Source organism: Tursiops truncatus, chromosome 3 (genome assembly GCF_011762595.2).
Source record: "Tursiops truncatus isolate mTurTru1 chromosome 3, mTurTru1.mat.Y, whole genome shotgun sequence".
NCBI lineage: Eukaryota > Metazoa > Chordata > Mammalia > Artiodactyla > Delphinidae > Tursiops > Tursiops truncatus.
Window position 1 is genome coordinate 140,571,131 of NC_047036.1, and position 15,599 is coordinate 140,586,729.

At 34.8% G+C, this 15,599-nt stretch overlaps 1 long non-coding RNA gene across 1 annotated transcript in view; it reads left to right on the plus strand.

The window, feature by feature from the left end:
- The window catches only part of LOC141278226 (uncharacterized), a 119,056-nt gene extending 107,779 nt beyond the window's left edge, over positions 1-11,277 (plus strand). The window contains exons 2-3 of the long non-coding RNA XR_012330575.1: positions 4,758-4,839; positions 11,267-11,277. This is a non-coding gene — a long non-coding RNA (uncharacterized lncRNA). The remainder of the gene's footprint in view (positions 1-4,757; positions 4,840-11,266) is intronic.
- Positions 11,278-15,599: the final 4,322 nt, after the last annotated feature.

Here is a 15,599-nt window from a genome sequence, read left to right on the forward strand (position 1 = left end):
GACAATGAAAAGGCAATTTATATACTGATAAAAAAGCATTGGCAATGAATGTATCTGACAAAAAAGGTATTTAGAATATACAGTGAAGTTCATAACTGAATAATAAAAGGCAACAACCCAATTAAACTGAACAAAAGATTTGAAGAGACAATTAGTACAAAAAAAATGCACAAGACAAGATTCTTAACAGCCTTACTCATTGGTGAAATGCAAATTAAAATTACAGTGAGACACTGCTACATATACAACAGAATGGATAAAACTGAGGAGACTAATGCCAAATGTATCTGTGGATGTGGAGCAACTGGAATTCTCATACAGTATTGGTGTATGTGTAACAGAGAAAAAAACACTTTGGAAAACAGTTTAGAGTCAGTCCTTGGGATACTTCTGGCCTGCTGGAAACACTAACAATGAAGACTCCCACCAGGATACTGAAGTTTACTGGGAAGCATACCTCTGGGCTGCCATTGAAACGTATTGGGAGACTTCCCAACAGTATGCTGGAGAAACTCACTGGAGACTGCACACCACTGGATGTCCTGCTCAACTCCATTTGTTGGAAAGAAAGCAGCACATTAGGTGCAAGAAAGGAAGAGAAGCCCCTTCATTTTGCAGTGCCTCTTCAGTATTATCTATTAGTCTAACATTGTGCCAGATACTAAAGGAGAGATGTTTACAGGATCCAACTTCAGTTGCACAGAGTTGTGCAAAGAAGAGTAGATGTGGAGCTAAGCTAAGCAGCAATAAGTTAACTGATACATGTCGTTTTTGCCTTACCAATCTCTTCCCCTCCTGTGGTCAAACAGCATGGAAAGTTGAATCATACCTTAAAAACAATTTACTAAAAAAAAAAAAAAAAATTTACTGATTTGATTTAAGACCTCACTGTCATAGGCCAAAAAATACTCAAATCCCATGAAATACCAGCACCATTACTACTTCTAGTAATAGTAACAACAGCTACTATTTTTAATATATGCCGATCTTTGGACTAAATGCTTTATTTAATATGTAAAACAACTTTATGACCAGCTAAATTTATTAACCCCATATTAATGATTAGTAAACTTAGATGTAAAGGGCTTGAGGTCAGGGAATAAAAGAGCTGAGATTCAAATCTAGGGCTGTCCATGTACTGCGCATACACGCCCTGTAGACAACTCCCCATGAGAATCCCTCGATTGCTTTGTGAGCTTGGAGTCAAAAACATGGAACATGATGAACTAAATGTTAAATAGCATTTAATGCAGAAAGCCTAGACAGTTATTTCATCCCATGTGTAATGAATGGTCTTGTAGGAAGAGTATGGAACACAACACATCAGGTGTTACAAAGCTAAATGCCTACAGGAGCCAGGAAGTGATACTATCATAAATTGTTAGCCGTTCCTGGAGATTGGAGAGTGCATGTCCATATCTGAAAGATCAGTGGCTCCTTAGTCTTATTGAATGACCACACCAGAAAATAAAACCAAGTCATCCTGATTTTTCAGGAGAGGTGTTTTTAAAAAAGTATGTTTATATGGAATAATCTATTTTTTAAACGTTGGTGACTAACTAAAACATTTTTTTTTAAAAGACCCTATCAGATCAAATAAGTAATGGCCTGTGGTCAACCTGTTTGATGCCTCAGTCCTTTAGGCATCTCAGCATAGAAACCATCTTGTCACTGGGGCAAGAAATATTCAGAGTTCAATGTTGAAGACTTCCTGCCATCTTAATAATGCTTGGATGGTCATGACCAGTGTTTGCCTCTGTGAATCCTTTTAACTCTCTGACCTTACATAAGAGTGCCATGTTCTTTATATCTGATAATCCAACCCATCAGCATATAGAGAACTCTGGCTGGCCTGGAAACTATTCAGCCTTCTTCTAGTGAATTTGTAAAACTTCACACTGATTCATTGTATATTGCTCTTTCAGCTTAGCTAGCACCTTTTCTTATTAAAGTGTTAAAAGAAAAAAAAAAAAAAAACTAGATCAACTTCTCTATACTCATTACCTAGACTCAGAATTATCAAGAATTTATCACATTAGCTTCATGTATTATCTTTCACTTTTACTGAAACATTTTAAAATAAATTCCAAATATCATGATATTTAAACCTTATATATTTTAATATACATTTCTAAAAAGGAGTATATTTTTATAAAATTCATTGTCCCAGTGCCATTAGCCCATCTATCAAAGTTAACAATATTTCATTCATCCCATGTTCTCCTTTTTTCTCTTTGCTTCCGTGTGGTGTTATTTACTGTGTTCTCTTTCCCTTGTATTTCTTGTTAATGGATGTTAGCTCTAGAAACATGGTTGGGTTCAGTGTTTAGTAAGAATACTTCAAGGAGGTTCTGTGTGCAGTTTCGCTTTCTGACAGCAATCTTGTTGCTCTCATCTTTGTGGCACAGCAGTTCAGGGTATCCCCCAATTACCAACAACCATTTTATATTCTTACAACCCTGAGAGTGTCTTATTTGAAACTACAAGCAAACAAAGCAAATTCACAGTGGGCAGTTTGCGTTTGATGTATCCTTCCTCCTTCACTGTGCCCTTTTTTCAGTTTTCTTCTAGGACTTATTCTCATCCTCCCTTCTAAAGGTTTTTGAAAATTTTCTTTCTCCTTTCCCACATAACAGGTGCCTTAGAAGTAGATGTAACACAGAAATGCATCTAGAAAGGAATATAATTCTAAAAGACTAAGCTCCTCAAAGTAAATCAGTACCTGTCCATCTGCTTTATCTATAATTACTTATACTTTTTAAATTGCTAGTATCCAGGACAGAAATGTTGTAGAGTCCTTCCTTTTACTTTCGTCTAAATGTCGTCTATTGGAGAGAAAATGACAGGAGAAGGATCTGAGTGTTTTAACAGCTGGGTTAATATTCATATGTAGATACTAGCTGATTCTCAGTAGTCTATAGTGAGATTGAATATTGGTACCCATCAATTACTATGGAGGAGTGTTATCCTAGCTATATTAGGTTCAAGCTAAGAATTATAGTACAACTGCTTTGGAGAATTATTTTAGGCCATTATCTCAAATAGATAATTATTATAATTTTTCCTAATTGTTCTCCATTCTCCATCTTTTGATTCCTAAATTACTAATTTGAACACTATTATAAACTGTGTTTAATAAAAGACTTCCTCTCTCTCTCTGTCATGCCCCTGAGGATATCTGTTCTTTCTGCTAATCTATGTGTAAAGTCTGAGAAAGGTAAAGAAGGTGCCCAAGGGATATGAGAAAAGAGATGACACCCTGTATTAGTTTTCTAGGTCTGCCATAACAAAATACTACAGACTAGGTGGCTTAAGCAACGTAAATTTATTTTCACATTGTTCTGGATGCTGGAAGTCCAAGATCAAGGTGTTAGCATGTCAGGTTTTCCCTGAGGCCCCTCTCCTTGGTTTACAGATGGCCACCTTTCTCACTGTGCCCTCACGTGGTCATTTCACTGAGGTTTCTTTCTCTTCTTTTAAGGACACCAGTCATATTGGATTAGGACCCTATGCTTGCAACCTCATTTCATAAGTACCTTTTGTAGGCCCTATCTCCAAAATACAGTCACATTAGGGGTTAAGGCTTCAACGTATGAGTTTGGAAGAACCCAGTTCAGTTCATAGCATGCCCTGAGAGGACTTATTCTGTTCTATAACTGTTTATATAAAATAAACCATCTAAACTACGTTGGCTCTACATTTCAAGTATGCATGCCAAAGTCTGAATGTATATTTATTAGCAGACTTGGCTCTCTGCCTAATAGTTTGCAACTGAATCATATTTACATTTGATCATAGTTGACTAGGGAAATAATTCAGGTGTTTGTTCTGTTTTTTGTGTGTGTATGTGTGTGTGTGTGTGTAGTCATTTAATTATTTCTGTTTTTGATAATTCAATAAAGTGATGCTCTCTACGCTGTTACAGTCACCCTTCACAAAGAATGAGCACAACAGATATATGGATCTGTCTTTATGTCTGAAAATCCACTCTTTTATTTTTTTTAAATGACACTACTCCTGTGAAGGATAGCACTTTTTTAGCTACTTGTCTCCATGTATAAATTGTAAATCCTTTTCTTAGTGCATGTATGATGAGTTAGAAAAAGTTTTTAGTAGTTTTAGTAGTTCCTTGAGATTCAATCCAAGGGGAGTCTCAAATATAAGCAAGGTATTAAATTGGAGAAAGAAAGAAAGATTGGCAATAACAAATAAAATAGGACTGTGACTTGCATATAAAAGTCTGAATGAAAAATGAGTGAATTGGTGATTGAGTTTTACCAAAGTTAAGTCCATTCAATATGGAAGTAATATTCTTAATTGAAAAAGTGGGCTAGAAGACTCTTTTAAAATAATAGTTCTGGAGAATTTTTTTTTAATATTGTAATACAGGCTATGTATAACAAAATTTTCAGTACTGGCTGTGTAAAAATCGCTATGTTTAGGGTCAAAACTGTGTTTTTGAAAAAGTTTTTATTCTTAAAAAAAAAACAACTCTTGCTAAAGAAAGCTCATATTCATAAGTTCTGGTGATTTGTTCCTAGTCTTGCAACTTAAGACAAACTAAATCCTAAACTGTCTCCTGTCTACCACAGGCTAAGACAATTAACAACAATTTAGAGTAATGAAATTAGACACTACTCAGGATAAATGCATGTCTTTGGTTTGCATGATAAACTGTGGCTCTGTGATGAGTGTGAAAGTTTATGTGCCAGACAGAAGGAATTGTCACCTTGATTTTTTTCTTTTCTTTTTTGAAGTCTGTCCCAGACCAGTTCAACTGTTAAATTTCAATTAAACTAAATGTGGCCAGAAAAACAACACACAAAAAAGGTTGGAAATGTAAGTATATTTCTTTTATCTAGCCTGAGCTGTTGGCAAATAAACTGGCTTTTCCATACTTGGCATTTATTAATAATATTTTGAATACCATTGTGCTTTTTAAGCTGAGTGTGGTGGAATTCTCTTGTGGGATTATTAAATGAGTCGATTTGCATTCTAATGAGAACAAATGTTTGGGATTGCATTGTTAAAATGCTAAAACGGTGTGTGTATAATTATTTTGCAGCTTAGATTCGCAGAACTCATTTCCCCAAACTCCTCTTTTTAAATAACTAAAGAGTCAGAGCCTACTGACGGCTGGAGGGGAGGTGATTAGGGTAATTTAAACTGTTCACAAATGACTTTGCCACGGAATGAAAGCATTTCTTTGGCTTTGGCTGGCTCCTTTCATTATCTTTAAGCGGCCGCAGTGTTGAGTCCCATAAGAAGTCTCACCAAGCTCTCTTTCCTTGTACAGTTTCTCATTTGTATTGATTAATCATTTTGTAATTCCATTCTAGGTTGACTTGCTCATCTTTAAGGCATTTGCTGGTTTTTCTTTGCTTGTCTATCCTGTAACGGTTATGTTGTCTGTTCTAATACCTTAGCTTTATCACTGCAAGTCAAGCTTTAAAACATTAATCCCTTCACGCTTTAATTTCATATTCTATTACCAGAATGAATGCAAATACTGTTTCCTTTTTCTCCTTTTTAATCATCTTTACTACAGCTTTTGCCTATGGGCCAATAGTAAAGTAAGCTTTTATTATTTAGAGTATAACTCTTTTTAAAATAGTTTTTCAACTCTCTTTCATTAGTTTTAAATTCTGTTGACAAAATACACGTTTACCGAAAATATCTTTACCCTTAAAACTTAATTTGTTGTTGCCAATTTTTAATAAACTATACATATTGCAAATTAGCAGTCTTAAGGTTCTAATGGTAACAGTAGAAATGTTTTATTATCACATTTTTAAGTATTTTGATTATTAACCTTGACCTGAGGAGTTCATTCCGGTGACAAAATTTTTGGAACGACAATGATTTCCAAAATTTTGGAACAACACCTTACATCATGCAGTTTGAAGTTGGGAGATAAACTAAAGAGACTATAGTCTACCCTACTCTTTTTGTAGATAATGATTGAGAATCCAGAAAAGTTAAGTGATTTTCTTACAAACAAGAAATATTTTCATGCATATTTATTTTTTACAAGTAATAAAACTAAGTCCTGTTTGTAACTTTATATTGTGATGACCAATGCTTTATTAACTAAATGATACTTTATTGCATAAAGTACTTGTTTACATATATATACATATATATACACACAAGTACATTATACACACAAATTGTACATTATATACAAATATAGCTGTGTTGAAAATATTGACAGGGATAATACTTTGAAAAACACAAAAGTGTGAAAATCATTCAGTAAAACATTTTTTTATGACAGATGCTAATTAATACAATGGAAGTCGGTGGCTTCAATTAAAACAAATGTTAAAAATTGATACCATACTAATATTTTTTAAATGTCAGTTAATTAATATGCTGATGGTTATTCTTTGAGACATTAATTAAAAGCTTATGATAATTGATGTCAAGACGTTTTGTAATCTAAAAATTGGTACTTTAGTTCAAAGTCAATTTTTGATTATTTCAAGAACTTAAAAATTTTTAGAATGTGGCATGTTTTAACATAGTATAGTTACAAAGATGGGAAGGTCTACAGTCATCGATGACCCTAATTTAGCTATTGTTGGAGGCTTCCACTGAGAGTTCATTTAAGATTCATTTGTTTGCAGCATGTAACCAGAAACACAACCAGACTAATTTATACAGAACAGTGAAATATTTTTAGAGCAAATAGATGAAAAGAATAGATGTGGAACTGGCCTCAGCTATGCTAGTAGTCTATGGTCTATGTTAGTGGTCTCATTCCAAGACAACTTCTTTGGATCATACTGTTTTCTAAAGATAATCAGTAGCTTCTGGGAGGGACAGGGAATGAATGCTAGCAAGGAAGCCCCCAAATATCCACTATATGGAATTATCAGTAAATGTTTCTAGATTATAGTATACTATCCAAATTACCAGACTCTGCAGCCTCCACTTTCTCATTTTCTCTGTCTTTGTCTCTGTCTCACTATTTTTTCCACATGTGCTTTCATCATGTGATTCATAGGATGCGTGAAGGAAATGGTACCTGATAGAATGAATTTAAGTGAATGCAAATTATTCCATATTCGCTTCATCTTATTTTCATACTTAAGATACATTACAGATATATGCATCACAACAACACCTTCTCTTGTATACAGAAAAATTACAAACTTTGTTCTCTAAAACTTTGAATCCTTTAATCTTCTTGTGGATGAATTGCTCCCTCCTCCTGCCCTCCAAAGCATTAGTCTGTCATGACCTTTCATACCTGTTTTGTCTTTAGAAACAGCTTTGTAAATGTCACAAGCTTAGGATTCTTTTTAGAGGCTTTCGGTTTCAGCTCTATAACCACTGAGTAATCAAATTCAGGTTGGTTGTGGTTCATGATATTTATTGACTGCTAGTTTGGCTTTAGGACCCTAATGCCATAGGTTGAAGTGCCATATTGTCCTGTTATCAAGGAAAAGTCTATGGGTCTTGTTAGTTCTCTTTTTATCTATATATTTTAAACATTTCTACAACCTTAATAATTTTAACTTGATAATTTTTCTTCTGTTGATATGCAAGAAAACCAAAAGAAACACAAGCTATGACCAAGTTGCTCCTAGATAATATCATCCAAAGATCGGACTAAGGAATGATGAACAAAACTAGGTCTTCAGATGAAATTGTCAGGAGGAAAATATAACTAGACATTTATGAAGGCATATGAAAAACTCTTAAATTACAGAGTTCATGAGCAAAGACAAAACTGGAAATTGAAGGACTATTGATTGCAAAAATGCAGTATTATGGATGATGTTGATATTTCAGAATGGCTTAGAAAAATTATCATTCTCAAGAGCGTTAACCTAATTTTTGAAATACAATAAATTAAGATCAAACCTTTAATAGTACTGATAATCCAGGTAATTGCATAAAGTTTACAAAAAGCCTCATGGTGAGAAATTTTACTCAAGAGACAGAGCCTGTTCATACCTGGTACTAACCACAATTAGACTGGAGCAAACACTATTGGAGTTGATTAAGCAGCTCACCCATTGTATGAATGCAGTGAAATGTGTTACCCCCTCCTGTTTTGCTGGTGCTTTCTAATTGAGCAGGTGTGCTGTTTAAAGGGTGTTCATAAGTGGATTTTAGTGTGTATGTGTGTGTGTGTCTGTCTGTCTGTATGAATCCTATTTCAGATTTACCAAATGGCTCTCAATATTTTTGTTTAAAAATAAGCATAAAACAGATAAACCTTGTAGTATTTAGATGAAAATCTGTTTTTGTTACTTATACACCTGAAAAAATAGAGAAGTTTCTTTGTCTTAAAAAAAAAATTGTACCCTTATTTTTCCTTTGCTTTGGCACTTTAAAAAAAAATTGTAATTTTTCCAATGCAGTGCTAATCAATTTACCAAAATATTAAAATGAATTTAGAACTCTGACAATATTGATTTGCAATGAGTGTTAATCTTGGCAAAGCTTATTCCTTTAGCTGTAATAAGTCCAATTACTCAAAAGTATTTTATTGTGCTTTTCTCTTTTTTAAAAAAAATATCTTTGCTTCTTTCTACCCAGCATTAAAATGCTTAGGAAAACTATAAAGGTATTTAGCTAGCTTTAGGAATCTCCTACTAGTCTGTAAGACATGGAAAAATAAAGCTTCAGTGTAGACAATTAAATTAGTATACTTAAGAAAAATTAATTCCAAGTGGTTTTATAAGTTACTGGACTCAAAACTATAAATTATGAGCTGTGAGGGGATTTTAAAAGCCATTGTGAACCACTGGCATGATGTTCTACTTTAGTCAAAGGCCAAAAAAAAATTAGCTTATTGAAAGCAAAACAAAAATAGCATAACCACATATTCGTTGCATTGTTTTTGTGCTTTACAACTTAGAAAATGCTTTGACATACATTTTTAAACTGTGCTCACAAAATCCTAATCTGGCAGAAAATTTATGAATAGTTATCTTCATTTTACAGATTAAGAAATGCAGGTATAATGAGATTAAGTTACTACCTGAAATCAGATTACCATCAGTGGATCTAAGACTTGGATATATGTATATTTGTGTTACTTCTGTTATGCTGAGCTGTTTCCCAGGTCATAATGATCATGAGAGACCAGGTAATATGCATAGTAGATCTACAGAAAGTTTAGACAATACAATGAAAAGATCGGGAATTAACAAGGGATATAGTAAAAGTCTAGCATCAGATACTAGGCAAGTGATAAATGTGTATTACACACTGAATTATGCATGGTATAGGGAAATAAACAAATAAGTAAATAAGGACATAGGCTTGCCTTAAGATAATACATATATAATCGGAAAAAAAATATGCATGCACAAGAGAAAAATCATTCAAGACGATTGGGTATAACATTTTAGAGGTAGGACCTTGAAGAAGAGAAACTGATTTGTATAACATCGAGTCAGGGTATCCAACACAGTAGTCGCTAGTCACACATGGTCACTGAACACTTGAAATGTGGCTAATGCAAATTGAGATGTACTGTTAAGTGTTAAATGTAGAGAGGATTTTGAAGATTTAGTATGAAAAATTGTAAAATATTTTATTAAATCTTTATATTGATTAAAGAATAATATTTTGATGCATTGGGTTAAATAAAATATATTATTAGGGCTTCCCTGGTGGCGCAGTGGTTGAGAGTCCGCCTGCCGATGCAGGGGACACGGATTCGTGCCCCGGTCTGGGAGGATCCCACATGCCGCGGAACGGCTGGGTCCGTGAGCCATGGCCGCTGAGCCTGCGCGTCCAGAGCCTGTGCTCCGCAACGGGAGAGGCCACAACAGTGAGAGGCCCGCGTACCGCAAAAAAAAAAAAAAAAAAAAAAAAAAAAAAAAAGTATATATATATATATATATATATATATATAATTAAAATCATTTTCACCCCCTTTTCAGAGTTTTTTAACAGAGCTACTAGAAAATTTTAAATTGCATATATGGCTCATGTTTTAATATTATTGGAGTGGGACTGATATAGAGAGAAGATGAGATGAGGAGCAGATATGCAAAGAGGAGAAAGACAGTAAGAGACTTTTGGTGACACCCTCCATTGCTCTAAATCTTCAATCCAGACTACAAATTCTAAACCTTTCTTGTAAACTTTTCTTATGAAGAGGCCCAGTTTTGCATGCAAGAGAAAGGAAGGTAACTTTTCACTGTTACCTAAAGACATAGGGACGTATGATTGAGGGGTATAGGAGAGTGTAACTTTATCCCTACTCACATCTTGAATTAATTGAACTAGTAGAAAAGCTGTGGACTTCATCAGACTGTAAAATCAAAGTTTACTTAGCTTTCCCAAAGATGAGAGAACCATTCTGTAGCGTCTGGGTTAAAAATACATTCTTAAGAAATATAAAAAAACATTCTAAATACTAGATTAATCAATCCATGCAATAATATTTAGTGTATTCTTACCAATTATTTTGTGCAATGGTGAAAACAGAAATGAACCTTACATCAGTGTCATGGCAGCTGAATGAATATCTACACTAAGTAAATGAGCAGAAATTGATAATGAAATAGAGAAAGTCAGACTCACATCTATTACTGTAACATAAGGAGAAAGTAGTCAGTGTTATGAGGGCTTAATGGAGAAAGAAAGAATTTCCATCTGGGGATATGATACAACTTCATAGAGAAGATGGCATTAAAACTGATTCTTAAGGAAGGATTTAGACATAGGTATGTATAAATTTTTGAAGAGTGCATTCTGTCTATAATTAACAAAGTTAATGTTGAAGAGAAAGCTTAATAGGAATGGATAGTTGAAGTTGATTAGAGTGAAGAGATTTTACGTTAGTGTACAACATGGAAAAATAAATTGGGACATACCTTGAAAAGCCTACAATAGTGAGGCCATGAGTTTCAATGAGGAGATAATATCATATAGCAGCAAAGTTAAAATAATAATAATAGTAATATAATAATATTAGTAACAGTAATGATAATAATGGTTTATTACATGTAAAAATGAGTCAACAATGTGAACTTGTTCTGTGATTGCTAGACTAACTTAATAAAAGTGACAATAATAGCAAAATAACAACAACAAATATAAGTTAACCTGCTAATGCTTCATCTAGTTTTAGGTAATTCCAAAAGAATTACATTTATGAATGTGGCCTTTGCCAGTGGTTTCTCAGATTTCCTTCTCCATATTAATTGGTCTAATCCATGCAGAATCATTCCTACACTTTTGTACTCAGTTGAAATATTATATAACAAGTCCTGAGATCTGACTTCTTATGCAGCCACTGGGGAGCTAGATGAAACAACCTGGAAATGGAAAGGCCAGTGAGAGACAGGAGACTGAAGGAATCCAAACAGGTACATTTTCCTTTTCTTCCCTCTGTCTGCAATTTCTAGGTTCTCCCTGCAGTGAACCTTCCACTGAATTCCCACATGACAAGCAAACTCATTTGCTCTGTGACTTTTGGTTTCTCTTTGCAGGTCATGGGGAAGCAGTAGACATAACAGTAACACAATTCATGCTTCTTGCCTCACTCACCTCACTTGAGGCTTATATCTTTCAAATAAATTATCACATTTTAATTTTTGCCTGTCAGTTTTTGTTTTTGTTTTTTTAAGAAGACTCTGGCTAAGAAAGGGATATTGACAAATGTAATTAAGTCAAAAGGAGGGCAGAAACACTAACATTTTTAAAGTGTTTTTATGTTTCAGAAATTCTTTTTTGGTACTTTCACAAATTATCTCTGATAGTACTTCACGGCAACTCCATTATTTCCATGTACAGATGAGGAAATAGGGGTTCAGAAATGGAAAATGTATTACTCAAGGTTAAACAGATCGTAAGGGATACAACAAAGGCTCAGAGAGTTTGGATAAATCGCTTGCGGTCTTAGATGTGGCAGAAGAAATAAAAGCTCAGAGAGGTGAAATAACCAGTTTGATCCACACATAAGTCAATGGGGGTAGAGAAGAATTTCACAGTCTGACATGACTAACTCTATGAATTGAGATACCAACTTCTTTGTCTCACTCGTTCTCCCAGAGCAAAGAAGGAAGATGAGGAAATCTTACAAAAGATTAAAATGATTAAGATGCCTACGCAGAAGGAAAGATAACTTCAAGGGACAAAGGAATTTTAGAATATGTGAAGTGTTTTCTTCTGAAAAAGACATTTTAGACTTTGTCTATATAACTCCAATAGCAAAAGAGAGAAATAGCAGAAGAGCCCATTTTGACTCATAACAGGGACAAAACTTTCTGCAAATTGAAACTACTTAAAAATGCCAAAGGCTTGTGATTTTTCCCATCATTGATAGGGAGTGGGAGGGGTCAAACTGGGTCTGAAAAATTTTAGAAAGACCATGCTGTGGAGAAAGTGTTAGACTAAATTATCTTTATAGTAATTCTTTCTAATGCAGAGATTACATGATTTTGAAATCTTTTAGTTTGACTGATGTTTGAATGCACTGAAATTTTAAAAGCAAGACATTATAAATAGTTACTATGAATAGATACTACGACCATTTGACCCCAAATTTCAGCTAGGCAAAGATTTCCTTTTAATCATGCAAATGAATACTGGAAAATAGGCATCTCATTCACAGTGTCATGAGTTTTTAACCTTAAACTAATACAGTGCCCATATCATTGTATGACTATTTTGGAAAGCATTAATTCTTCATTTCATAAGAATAATTGTATAAAGGTCAAGGTAAGGTTTTCATGCTTGATAAAGAACGTGTTGGTGTCAACTTTAACCCAATAATTGCCCTCTGTTATCAAGAGTTATTATACATAAAACTTCAGTGACAAGTGGAACATATATCAACTTTGAGTAAGTGTTAAACATACCCAGAGAGCAAAAGTAGCTTTTGAGATATAGGTTGTACGAAAATATCTAATTATTTCAAACATGATCTTTAAAACTAGATTTTCAATCTGTTTTATTATGAAACTTAATTTATAATAATAAAGAATTCATGATTATCATTAATATCAACAAATCTTTTATATACCCCCTGAATAAATTAAAGTCTGTTCAATGATAATTATTTCACATGTCATGTAAAAACATGAAATTTTGTAAAGTTAGCTATTCTTAGAGAAGCAGAATTCTTACAAAGAGATGTCCCAAGAAGTTTACCCACTAGGAGAAAAGGAGTCTGAATTGGAAATAGCTTCTCACTACAAATAAAGAAACTGATTTGGTTGAACATTTATCATAAGCTTTGAGCAAAGAACAAATGCATTTATTTAAGTTGTGGATTTTCCTTAGCATATCTTAGGAAGCATGGCCTTCCATACTCAGAAAGAAGAATGTCTTACAGACTGCCTGATGCATATAATTTAAACTTTCAATGTAACCATCTTTCTTTGATAACTCTGGAGAAGCAATAAAGACAAGTGTAGCCTCACCTAAAGTTTGCACAGGTCTCCCCTGCTTTTTAAACCGAGTCTCATGTATATAATGAAAGGGTCAGAGTTTTTATTTTTCTCCCTCCAAAGGGGTTACACTAAATGAATTTTTTAGTGTTTCTTTTCAACCTCTCCCCTCCAAACATCTATTATTGATTAATACTTGCTCAAGCTGGAATGCTTTTCCTCAAACCTTCACTTTCAGTTAACAGTGCATCATATTCTACCACCTTCTCTCCCTTTCCCATGGATGTGATTCCCAGAATGATATCCTGGTCTTAAGGTTTCCTCCTTGAGTTTCTCAAAGTATATTGTTGCAGTAGCTGCTTTACTATCTACCTATCTATCTATCTATTATTTTGTCATAGAAAAATAATTTCAGTGGGTGGATCTTATTTTGGAATGTGTCAGACTTGCTGTGTAAGCCAGGTTATGATTGTGAGTTACTGAAGGAAGTTTCTGAGTAGTTTTTGCTCTCTCTTGGAGATTTCTCTATTTAGAGATGGTATCCCCATGAAATGTAATAGAGAAAGCTATAGGCTGATGAACTCGATTCTACAGTGAGTTATCTTGTTGTACAGTCAAATTTTATAAAATGTATATAGGCCTTCAGGTAATAAATGTTTCTATAGTGCAAGGCTTGGAATTCAGTAGGATACAGATCACAGAGAAATTCTTTCATCCTGATTTTGTCCCTAGAAATCAGTAAGTAAGACATGACCCTTCTCACGGTGACATCACAGTCTATTTGAAATAGATTTAAGATTTTATTATTCAAAGATTGTAAGAATGGATATTCTTATGTGGTTCCAGAGCACATGTTTAATATTGTAGGGGAGAATAGAAGTGAACAGAAATGGGTTTGTTGGACTAGGTGAGCTGAGCGTAATATAATACTGATAAAACTAAACTTTTGGAAACTCAGAAAATAAAATTTATTCTACTTAACTTAGGAAAGTTAGAACTTTTCCTTTTGAGTAATTGACAATATTATGAAAAAAAAAAGATGATAACTTAAAGATAAGAGTATAATACTCCCTATGGTAGATAGAATTGTGGTTTCTATGGTCTTCTCCCTTGCCCCCATCCCTACCCCTCACATTACTTCTGTGTTACCCTCTATGGCAAAAGGACTTTGCAGACCATATAAATGTTATGCATCTTAATATAGGGAGGCTGTCTTAGATTATCCAGGACAAGTCATTGTTAGCGCAAGTTCGTGTTCCCAACGCACAGTGAGGCCAAACAAACCGAAACGTTGGAGTTTGGAGCAGAGAAAGGTTTACTGCAGGGCCATGCAAGGAGATGGGTGGCTCCTGCTCTAAAAAATCCTCGAGCTCCCCAAACGGTTTCTTGAGGCAAAGCACTTTTAAAAGCCAGCTGGGGGTGGGGAGGTTGCAGGGTATGTGAACAGCTCCTGCACAATTCTTTGGCTGATGGTGAGGTAACAGGGCGGTGTCACAGGGTTCAACACTATCTCCTTAGGCTCCAGGAGGCCTGGGGTTATGTGCTCATGGTCATCAATAGTTAACATCTTCCATTTGATGGGGAGTTTTCACATCTGTAAAACAACTCAAGAAATGTGCATCAAATACTGTTATCTAGGTAGTTCAGAGAGGAGCTGAAGCAGAGAATGCAGGGGAAGGGCCTGTCCCTGGAAGGCCCCATAAGGGCCTGCTCGGTTACAGAATCACATGGACCTGTAAGAGAGTAAGAGGGAGGCAGAAGTGTCAGAATGAGAAATGAGTGTGTTGGAGAAATTTGCCATGAGGAAGAGTCAACCTGCTGTTACTGGCTTTGGAGATGGAGAAAGGAAGCCATGAGCCAGGGAATGTGGGAGGCCTCTAAAACTGGGAATGGCCCTTGGCTGACAGCCAGCAAGGAACTGGGACCTACAGCTGCATGAAACAGAATTCCACCAACAACCTAAATGAAGACGGACACGGATTCTCTCCTGGAGCCTCCAGAAAGGATCACAGCCCTGCAGACACCTTGATTTCTGCTTTTAGACTCTAAAGAGACACGCTGCTGAGCCAAACTCCTGACCTACAACAACTATGAGATAATAATGGGTGTTGTTTTAAGCTGCTAAATTTGTGATTATTTGTTAAGATAACAGTAAAAAACAAACACACTTCCCTACAGTTTTAGGCAGCCCCATCACTACTTCTATATTTAAACTCGTGTGTGTGTGTGTGT